Genomic DNA, 10,269 nt, shown 5'->3' on the forward strand with positions numbered 1-10,269 from the left:
TCTGATGCAATTCCTGTTATGCCCTCAACACTCCTTAATGAACCAGGGTTAGTCCCCTGGTTTGATGGTATTCCTGTAGGGTGAAATATGTTGAGCTATGAGGTACAGAACATACTGGAATATAATAGTGGTGTTGCTAATGGACTGCAGAACCTCATAGCTGTCCAGTTTTGAGTTGGCGGTTTGATCTGAATCCTTTGCATTTTGTAGCCCCACACAATACAAAGCAGGGAGTCTTTGACATGGTACTTGCCACCAAGAGTGATAGCCAGTCCTACAGACAATACTATGGACAGACCATCTGCAAGTAAATTATTTTTGAGGAATTTTTTTTCTCATTTGTTGTTTCCCTCACTGCATACCATAAACAAAGTCAGTGGCATGTCCTTCAGTACTCAACCAACCCAGTCAGTCATGATGCTTCTTAGCCACTAATGATGATGATGGATGGGCATTGAGATTTGACACCCAGAGAACATTGTGTACCTTTGTTACCCTTAGTGAAGATATCTGTGTTTCTTTGATACTAGAATCTGTAAATCCAGAATAACTGAGTCTGATTTATATTTTTACAGAATCCACTACTAGCATCAAAAGAAGTACTGCACAAGTCTGAATGCTGGCTGTCAGATTATTTAATATTACTACAAATCTATAAGAAGAAGAATGTAACTATTCTGCCAATATACATTGTATTACCTGCCATTATTGCTGTTTCTTTTCTGGAGAATGAAACCTACTGATCAATGATTGTTAGTTGTGGATCATTTTGCTGGTCTGAATTGACAGTTTTAATTATGTTGCATTTGTATGTATTGGTTCACTTTGTTGAATTAGATAAAATTCATTTTGTACGTTAAAGTATAATAAACATTTTTGTAGTTATGTTATTACAAATAAACAGAATTTCTGAACATGTCATCCCATAGCATTTGATGCAGGTGGAAGAAGGAAGCTTCCCACAAAAAACTGTGGCAAGAGCATCCTCTCTTCCAGTGTCAATTGCCATCAGGCGTCAGTTCGAGGAGACCCCTGAGATACAGCAGCTGAGAATGTAATCAATTTGGCTGAGCAGCCAACCACGTTAAAGATTTCTCATAAGCAGCACATCAGGAAGCAAAAATCTCAATTTTAAGTGTACTTTTTGAATAATATACCAAGAACTAACTAAAGAATGAAACATATAATTATGATTTGGGTAGAACTGCAAGATATCACAATTCAACTTTTCCAAAATATGTTTAATTTTTATTTAAAGTACCTTATATTTTGAAATATTTATAAAAGACATTTACAATCCACATACGTAAAAGTAGTTGGTTAGGATCAGAGTGTTCACTAAGCATAAGATTTTCATTGTGCTTAGAAGCATGATCGCTTTATGAATTCATGAAATTCACATTGGTTCAAGTGATTTCTTTTGATTGGGCAAGAGTACTGAAGTACCAACAGCATCCTTGGGATTTGTACAATAAACTATTCACATAGAAATCTCAAATCTAATGTGAGTCATATGAAGTATTGCTGATATTTTGCCATTATTACTACCTCATAACCCAGGCCACCATAGTTTACACTTGTCAGAGTTTGCATGTTGTAACATATCATAATTATCCATTTTTATGTGTCTCATAAATGTCCTAATGGGAAATTAATGCTTCCATAATTACTGCATTGTTAATTTCAAAGGAATGAAGAAACTACCAAATTAATTAAAAGTAGAGAGCTTTAGATTACACTACTTTATTTTCTATGTTATAATTTGTTATTTATCATAATTATGGCTTCAATTTCATTGTGGTTGGCTTTATAGTGAGAAAAAATTGTCCTTGCAAATGTAATTGCATTCCTTAAATTGAATTTCTGTTGGCTGAACTGTGCGCCCTTTTGTGAACATTTTTATGCACCATTGTTAACTCTTCTTGCTTTACGCACAGTACATTTTAAACAGGTAAGTTAATTTTTTGTAGACTCAAATATAAATATCAAAGGTGGAATGTGTCCATTATTAAATGGAAGTTACAATTAAAATTGCCTCTGCTAAGTTTTGAATAGCTGACAGCAGCTTTTTAGTTTATCTGCTTATTATTTCTCCATCCGTGAAAATTGCTTAGTCATAAAAGTATGATCAAAGCTTGTTTTAATTTGAGCTATTAACCATGTAAGTCAACCACATTCTGTTGTTCCTGCAACCACAGTGCCAGTTTCACTGTGTTAAACATTAACATTCAGGCATGACTTCAAAATAAAACTAATTATACTGGTGTGCTATTTGAAAGTAAAGATATAATAGTTACAGAGTCCTACAACATAGAAACAGGCCCTTTAGCCCAACATAGCTATCAAGTACCCTTCTATAGCAATCCCATTTTCCATCTCTCACCCTGTAACCTTTCCTACGTCATGATTTTTCAAGTGCTCATTTAAAAACTTCTTAATGGTTGGGGAAGTACTTATTACCAGCACTCTCTCAAGCAATATGTTCAAGATTTCAAACACCCCCTGGATGAAAGAAGTTCTTCCTCAAGTTCCCTTCAAATCTCCTACCCCTTACCCCAAACCCATTCATTTCATTTTAGGCAGCTCTGCAATGGGGAAATGTTTCCTACTATCTGGTCTCTCTAAGCCCCTCATAATTTGCATACCTCTGTCAGACCCCCCTCAGCTTCTTCTGCTCCAAGGTAAACATATCCAGCCTATCCCGTCTCTTCGCCTAACTGAAATGCTCCAAACCAAGCAACATCCTGGTGAGTTTCCTCTGCATTCTCTCTGGTGCAATCACATCCCTCTTGTAGTGGAAAGAACTGTGCACAGTCCTCTAGCTGTGGCCTAACTAACGTTTTATATAGTTGTACCATAACTTCCCTACTCCCACATTCTATGCCTTGGCTAATGAAGGCAAGTATCCCCTATGCCTTCTTAACCACCTGATGGACTTGTACTGCTGCCTTCAGGGATCCTTCCACATGTACATCTAGGTCCCTTTGTTCATTAGTACTTCCTGGGTCTTACCATTCATCGTGTACATCCTAACCTTATTAGGCACTGGACTAACTCCTGGGGTGAGAAGGTTGTTCTATCACAAATGGCTCAAAAATTTAGATTTGTACTCCTTGGAGAAATATACAAGATCCTGAGGAGGACTGACATGGAGCAATAGAGTCATAGAGTAATACAGCATGGAAACAGGGCCTTCAGCCCAACTCATTCATGCTGATCAAGGTGCCCATCAAACCTAGTCCCATTTGCTGACAAGGCAGGACAAGGCAAGTATTGAGATGTTTCCACTTGTGGGAGTCTTAAATGAGGGGATATAGTTAACAGGTAAGGAGGCAGTTCTTCAAAAATGAAGTGTAGAGGAATTTCTCACAGAGGGTGTTGAATCTTTGGAATGCTCTACTCCAGAGGGTTGTGGAGACTAAGTCACTGGATGGGTTTAAAAGGGAGGTAGATAACTTTTTGAAAGAATAGGGAATAGAGGACTATGTGGAAATGGCACAGAAGAGGAGTTGAGACCTGGGGCTAATTAGCCAGGATCATATTGAATGGCAGGGCAGAGTGGGGCAGGTGGCCTACTCCTGCTCCTTTACTGTTTTGCTCAAAATGCATCACCTCTCATTTTCAGGGTTAAGTTCCATCTGTCATTGTTCTGCCCACCTTACCAATTTATCAGTGTCATTGTGAAGTTGAAGTCTACCCTCCTCGCTATCAACAACACTACCAATTTTTGTGTCATCTGCAAACATTAATCACACCCTCCACATTCACATCCACATTGTTCATGTAAATAACAGCAAGGGCCCCAGCACTGATCACTGCAGTATACCAATGGTCACAGGCTTCCAATTGCAAAAGCAACCCACAACCATTACACTCTGCCCTCAATCACCAAGCCAATTTCAGATCTAATTTGCCATATTGCCTGGATCCCATGGGCTGTTATCGTTGGGACCTTGTCAAAGGCCTTACTGAAGTTCATGTTACCTCTTTAAACGATTCTATCAAATTAGTCAGACTGGATCTCCCCTTAACAAAGCCATACTGACTATCTTTGAATAACTCTGCCTCTCCAATGTCCCCAGAAGTACAAGCAAAACACCCCCACAAGGATGTTGGACCTGTATTGTTGGACCTGTAATAAAGATTGTTGCCTAGTTAATCATTGATTCAAACTAGATCTCAATTCCTCATAGAAACAAGGAAGTGCACGTCACTTTTATTCATGGCTTGTATTTTCTAAAAAGGAACTTTTGGCACACTGTGTGTTATAACCACTCTCAACTCAGACAAGGTGTGGAGGGAAGGGCAAGCATTAAAAATTCAAGCAATTTGAAGTCCCATCAACTCACCTCGAAAGTGCCTGCTGTTTTAATGGTGGTAGATTAATTGACTGAGTTCCCCTGAGTGATGTCATTTAAGTAGTTAATGAGGTTGTGTGCCTTAGATTTAACCATAGTTTTCCTTTTAATCCTGCAGACCAGGTTTTCTAGAGGTTAGGAAACCCAGAAGGTGAAAGAGAGTGATAGAGCCGATGAGTGTCCTTCTAGCACTGATGTGTCCTGCAGGGGATGGAGTAGTGTTGAAGGAAACCCTTCTCTTTTTGACCCACCATGCAAATCAGTTCCCCCCCCCCCCCCCCACTGAACCAATTCGCCTCCAGGACTGCCCACTCAGCCCTGAATGATGCCTGTGATTGGTTTCCCTTGGTGTCCCCCAAGTGATCAGACCCCCATGACCAGATACTTCTGTGATTTGAGCCTCCCTTCAGCTATATTGTTCTTTTCCCCCAGTAAATGATCTCCACCACTCTACCTGAGTCCACGATATCTCTCTCCCTCCCCTCTCTGGTAGCAAGTGGTCTCTGACCTTCCTGCTTGCACTCAGTCACCCTCTTAACCTGCTGGGTTGCTGGCCAGGAAATGGAGACAATAATGAAGCCTAGCTGTTATCCACGTTTCTGCATTCCTCATTGCATACATCCCAACATTTATCCCAACCTCCCATTAATATAATTAATATACCTTCATTTTCTTATGACTTTGTATTTAACTGGTACAAATCAAGTGTGTGAGACTTGATTCATGGTTAAATTTACTTGTTGCATACTTCTAAGAGAGCCTTATGTCTTGCAATCCTTATACTTAAGCATGCAGGGTAGCACAGTGTTGCAGCTAGTAGAGCCACTGCCTCACAACACCAGAGACCCGGGTTCAATGCTGACCTCAGGTGCTGTCTGTGTGGAGTTTGCATGTTCTCCCTGTGACTGTGTGGGTTTTCTCCCACATCCCAAAGACATGTGGATTGGCAGGTTAATTGGCCACTGTAAATTTCCCCTAGTGTGTAGGGGAGTGGCAGAATCTGGGGGGAGTTCATGAAAATATGGGGAGAATAAAAAACAGAATTAGTGTAGCTTAGTGTAAATGGGTCGTTGATGGCTGAGGTGGACTTGGTGGGCCAAAGGGACTATTTCCATGCTGTATCTCTCTGTGACTCTATCAACACATTAGGTATGAACTTCTGTACTGAAATTTTCCTTAGAAATTACATAACCCAACATTTCCAGAATTTCACATTCCACATATGCCCTGTGGAACACTATTGGTAACCACCATGCAGTCATTAAATCACCCATAAACCATTACCCCCTACCTAATGACACTGAGCCAATTTTGGATCCAATTTATTGCTCTCCCTTGGATTTCACATGCTTTTTTTTACCCTTTGCCATGTGGAACTTTGTCAAGAGCTATGCTTAAAAAATTAATTTTTCATGTGTGCTCTACACAGTGAGACTCAGCAACTACTTGAAGAGAATCATGGGTGAGCATACTAGTGATCCTTAGTGATGACTAGAAGCTGGATTCTTGGACTTTTTTTTGAGACCCCACCTCCACCCTCCCGCCAAACCCCTGCCTCCCGTATACCTACTAAGACTATGGCTGAAGTTATACAATTAGCAATAATGTAGATCTAGCACATGGCTGTTTGGTTCATGAAGAGATTCATGGTTGTTTGGTTCATAGTAGCTGAGCTACTGGGAAGTCACAGAATGTTTCCTTAACAATATGAATACACATTGCCCAATATGTTGTAAATGTGTTCATCTTATGCTTTATGCAAAACATATATGCAAAAGACATGCTGACAGCCAGTGCAGTAGTAAGAGTGTGCTGCATTGTCACAGATGTGTTTTTTCATCTGAAAATGAAACCATTTGCCTGTAAAACATTCCATGGCATTATTTGAAGAGCAGGGGATAGTCGTCCCAATATATTTCCCTGAACAAACAACACGAAAAATAGCTTAATTACTCAGTCATTGCTCAGATATGTGCGGAATCTGGCAAAAAAAAGGTCTGATGTATCAGCCTGTACAACAACATTTGCTGTACTTCATTGTATGTGCAGGTGCATATTTCTGAGAAATACTGAAATGTGTTATATAATGATTTTCTAATGGAGTGTTTTGTTATACACAGTGTTGAAACATTATATCATCCAATATGGCACTAATAAGAGTTTGCAAGATATAATATAGCTGAATATGAATGGTAATGTTTACCTGATATAGGAGAAGGAAGTAAGTGTGGATCATGTGACTGACGTTGCTAAGGTTTATCTCCAACCCTCAGTAAATAAACTGGTCGGATTACATTCTCCCAGGTGCTTTTGCCCATCTATTTTATTCCCAGCTCTTGCCTGACATGGTCTGTAGGGACAATTATCATAGCAACTTCCCAGAACCTACACAGCTTTCCATTGTCTTCTATAACACAAAAATAATAATTACGTCCCTTATGATGATTCAATTAATAGACACATTGTGTGACTCATATGCTTACCTGCAAAACTGTAGCATAAACAATTCAAGCAACATTTACTGTTTCTTGCAGACTGGTAAGGTTAGCCATTTGGTTTAAGATATCTCTGTTTGCAACACAAAATATCTGGCATAAACTCCCTGAACAACTCAGTGCAATCATGCAAGGATATATTTTCGAGCCAACAAGGTCAGTCCCATTGACAGTAAACTTGCAAACAGGATAGGGCATTCTTTCAGCATGTCCCCATCCAATTAACAGAATCCCTGGTCTTCCAAGATGTGATGTGAAGATCTTCTGAATTATGTAGTTTCAGATATGCTGTATATGAATGTACATGCTGCACATTTGTGAATGACTTGAAGCATTTTGGCAGTGTAATCAATAGTTACCTTTCCACTTAACACAATGACCTCTGCCAGCATCGAGTTCTCTGCAACAGTTCTTTTGATATCTTATCATTGACACTGGAAAAGTACATTTCAAAGTCAATATTTTCCATTTAATAGAAGCAGAGGCAAAGTAATTTGGAGAGTTAATTAACAGCCCTTTGTCACAATTGCAACTTCCAGTTCAAATACAGAGGCAAAGTATGAATGCTTTAAAATAAAATTTTCTTCAAATGTCTTTCAACAATTCACAATTGAGTATCCAGTAGGTAGGTATCCTGGCAAAATTAAAACAAAATTAAGCTCTAAGTAAGTGTTTGTAATGTATACTTCAGTACTCAGGTCAGAGACGGGATACTGTATCCAGCTTTAGTCATACAACATGATACATGATATTGAAAGGACAAATTTCACCAAATACTTCAGGCACCAGAGAGGAGGCCAGGTGGCTCCTTAAACTGGAGTGCTGACTTAGCTTCAACCAAGACGGCACCTTGGTAAAAGAGTTGCAGATTCTACTTGTTTAGACAACTAAGGTAAATTGCTAGCAGTCATTAAAGAAGTTGCACAGCATTTTGGAGGCTAACCTTTCAACAAATTCCAATGCACAACACAATGGCCTGGTTGTTTCAAGGCCTTTCATGCTCTACTATTTAAAAGAGTAATGTTTCATGATCATTATTGTTGAAGATCTGAAGAAGACCTCTGAAATACTTAGGAGACTTCCTGGAACACTTTGCCAAAATTTCAACAATACTTGTCTTGTGAATTGTCTGAGAACGTTGCCTGAGTACTTGCTGTAGGCATCATATATTGGTCACTTGGGGAGAGGAAAATTTCATCATGGGCATTTTTCTGGGACTTTGCTCGGTCAGAGTTAGGAATGTGAGGAGGGTAAAAGCCCATGCAGAACAACACTAAATGCTATGGGAGAGTCAGATTGGAGGATGACTCTCCTTCTTTAGGCCTGCTTCAACAGGACCTCCAATGTCCCACTCCATTGGTTCCTGAACCACTGTGTGCCTGCCAATGGAGCCACATGTTCCTCCAAAAAAAATTATGTCTTATCAACATTTCATTTCCAAGCCTGCAGGTTTCCCATCAGTAGTGCCTGCAAGAGAAACAAAGGACTGCAGATGTTGAAATATAGATGAAAAACATTATGATGTGCATTGTTGGAGCATGGATCAGCACCTGAAATTATGATATTGTAATCACGGAAACATAGTTGAAAGAAGTGCAGGATTGGCAGCCTAATGTTCCGGGGTATAGAAGTTTTAGACGTGACATGTGGGAGTGAAAAGGAAGAGGGAGAGTCTCACCACTGATTAGGGAGAACATAGTAACAGTACTTTGAGAAGATATCCTGGAGCGATCATCCAAAGAGACCATATGGGTAGAAGAAAATCAAAAATGCTGCAGATGCTGGACACCCTATAGTAAAACAGAAATGAATGGAAACACTCAGCAGGTCAGGCCACAGCTGTGGGAAGGGAACAGAGTCAACGTTTCAGGCCAAAGACCTTTTGTCAACCCATCCTTCAATTACAAGTGATAAAGTACCGGAGAAACTCAGGGGGCTAAAGGCAGACAAGTCACCTCAACCCAATGGACTGCATGCTAGGACTTTAAAGGAAGTGGCTGCAGAGATAGTGGACAAATTGGTTGAAATTTTTCATAACTTGCTAAACTCTGGGAGGGTACCTGAAGATTAGAAAACAGCTAATGTAACTCCCTGGTTCAAAAAAGGAGAAAAGACAGAAGGCAGGGCCAATTAGTTTGACAGCTATAGGCCAGTTAGTTTAACAGCTATTATTGGCAAGATATTGCTTGAACCCTTTGACGATGTAACAGGGAGTGTTGATAGAGGTGAACCTGTAGATGTAATGTATTTTGATTTCCAAAAGACATTTGACACGGTGCCACAAAAGAGGTTGGTGCATGAATTAAAGCCCCCAGTATATGTTAGAATGGATTGAAAACTGGTTGTCTCGTAGAAAACAAAGTTGGAATAAATGGGTCATTTTCAGACTGGAAGGAGGTAACTACTGTATACTGCAGGGATCAGCTCTTGGCCTGCAATTGTTCACTACACACATTAATGGCATTAATGGTTACCTCTTCAAAAAACTCAATCAAATTAGTGAGACATGATTTCCCCTGCACAAAGTCATGCTGACTATTCCTGATCAGCCCCTGCCTTTCCAAATGTACCATAGATCCAATCTCTGAAGATTTTCACCAATAATTTCCCTCCATTGACATAAGACCCATGGGCTTGTAGTTACTTAGCTTATCCCTGTGCGCTTCTTAAATAAAGGAAAAGCATTAGCTATCCTCCAGTCTTCTGGCACCTCACCCATGGCTAATGAAGATGCAAAAATCTCTGTCAGAGACCCAGCTATCTATTCCCTTCTTCCCACGGCAATGTGGGACAGCTCTCATCTGTTCTGGTCAAATCATGTAGATGCCACAGCCAAGAAAGCTCACCAGCCCCTCTATTTCCTCAGGAGGCTAAAGAAATTCGGTTTGTCCCCTTTGACACTCACCAACTTTTATCGATGCACCACAGAAAGCATCCTATCTGGATGTATCACAGCTTGGTACGGCAACTGCTCTGCCCAGGACTGCAAGAAACTGCAGAGAATTGTGGACACAGCCCAGCAATTCATGGACACCAGCCTCCCCTCCAGGGACTCTTTACCTCTTGCTGTCTTGGTGAAGCAGCCAACATAATCAAAGACCCCACCCACCCAGGTCATTCTCTCTTCTCTCCTCTTCCATCGGGTAGAAGATACAGGAGCCTGAGGGCACGTACCACCAAACTTAAGGACAGCTTCTACCCCACTGTGATAAGACTATTGAACGGTTTGCTTGTATGATGAGATGGACTATGACCTCACGATCTACCTTGTTGTGACCTTGCACATTATTGCACTGCACTTTCTCTGTAGCTGTGACACTTTACTCTGTACTGTTATTGTTTTTACCTGTACTACATTAATGCACTCTGTACTAACCCAATGTAAACTGCACTGTGTAATGAATTAACCTGTACGA

Source organism: Pristis pectinata, chromosome 8, assembly GCF_009764475.1.
Source record: "Pristis pectinata isolate sPriPec2 chromosome 8, sPriPec2.1.pri, whole genome shotgun sequence".
NCBI lineage: Eukaryota > Metazoa > Chordata > Chondrichthyes > Rhinopristiformes > Pristidae > Pristis > Pristis pectinata.